We start from the raw sequence: 1317 nt of genomic DNA on the forward strand, positions 1-1317 counted from the left end.
CCCTCCTCCCTGTGCAGGTATTCTAGCTCCATAATATCACGTCCCACCAGGATGGGGACAGGAGCCCCTTCCAGCACACCCAGTTCTATGCACGTCCCACAGCCTCTCCACTTGATGGGGGGACGTGTTACTGGTACTACAAATGGCGGGGACCCCACCCCTTGAATGGGAAGGGTCCTCCCGGGATTATATCTGCAGGTGACACAAGGTTAGCATCAATTAATGACACACTGGACCCCGTGTCCAGTTCCCCAACAAGGGTTGTCCCGTTTACCATTATCTTAGTCTGGTGGAAGGCCGTCACCTCCTCTGGGTTTGTAATCCTGTAGCAACAGGCACACTCCTCAGAGTGGCTTGGGTCTCCCCCCTCACTGCTTACAGCTGTTGCATGTCTGACAGGCTTGGGTTTGGTGCTTAGCTTTGGGCAGTTGGGCTTGATGTGGCCTGACTCCCCACAGTTATAGCACCCCCTCTTTTCCAGATTGGGTGGTTTGTCTGAATCTGGGGCCACCTTGCTCTCAGCAGCAGGTGGCCCTCTTTCCCCTTTTGACAGTCAGTAAATTTAGGTACAGTTTGCAACCCTGACCAGGACTCAGCATGGCCTTGCCCTACACCTGGGCAACATTCAATGCAGACAAAGGCCCAGGTCAATAGGAAGGTGAGCGAGGACTACAGCTCTCCAAACATGGATTCTAGCACGTGGCCACTGGGCTACAGGTGGGGGAGAGTGAGAGCGAGTGAGAAGCAGAGCTCAATGTAGGTGGAGTGGGGATGTAGCTCAGTGGTAGAGCGCATGCTTCGCATGTATGAGGTCCTGGGTTCAATCCCCAGCATCTCCATTTTTTCCGGTAGACAGGAGGTCCCTCCATACCGGGCGGACAAAAACTGTCTTGCAGACAGATCTGGCCTTTGGAGGGGCTTTATACCACCCATAGGGGTGGAGGAGACCCAACACATCACAATCCCCCATTTCCACCTGCACTGAAGCTTTCTTCTCTGTAAGTGCATCTACATGAGACATTTACTGTGGAGTTGCCTAGGTAGTTGTGCAGTAAATGTCTCTTGTCTACACATGCACCCCTATTTGGCTGGACTAAATTAACTAACTCTGCAGCAGAGTAGTACTTATAAATTACAGTACAGTCAGACCCCGAGTTACGCGGGGGACACGTTCCTGAAAAACACCGTGTAAGTTGAAACCATGTGTAACCCGGGCGGTACTCCAAAAGGTACCCCCTCTCCAATTGAAGGGATCAGAGCAGGTGCACAAGCGCTGTGGGAGGTGTAGGGATTCTCCTCCCCCTATAGAGCAGAGCC

The 1317-nt window shown here is 52.8% G+C and overlaps 1 non-coding gene across 1 annotated transcript; it reads left to right on the plus strand.

Annotated features, from left to right (window-relative positions):
• Positions 1 to 767: 767 nt before the first annotated feature.
• TRNAA-CGC (transfer RNA alanine (anticodon CGC)) lies at positions 768 to 839 on the plus strand. The gene has a single exon. It is a non-coding gene; the product is annotated as a tRNA-Ala (tRNA).
• The last annotated feature ends 478 nt before the right edge of the window (positions 840 to 1317 follow it).

The sequence above is a fragment of the Alligator mississippiensis genome, unplaced genomic scaffold (assembly GCF_030867095.1).
Source record: "Alligator mississippiensis isolate rAllMis1 unplaced genomic scaffold, rAllMis1 scaffold_21, whole genome shotgun sequence".
NCBI classification, from domain to species: domain Eukaryota; kingdom Metazoa; phylum Chordata; order Crocodylia; family Alligatoridae; genus Alligator; species Alligator mississippiensis.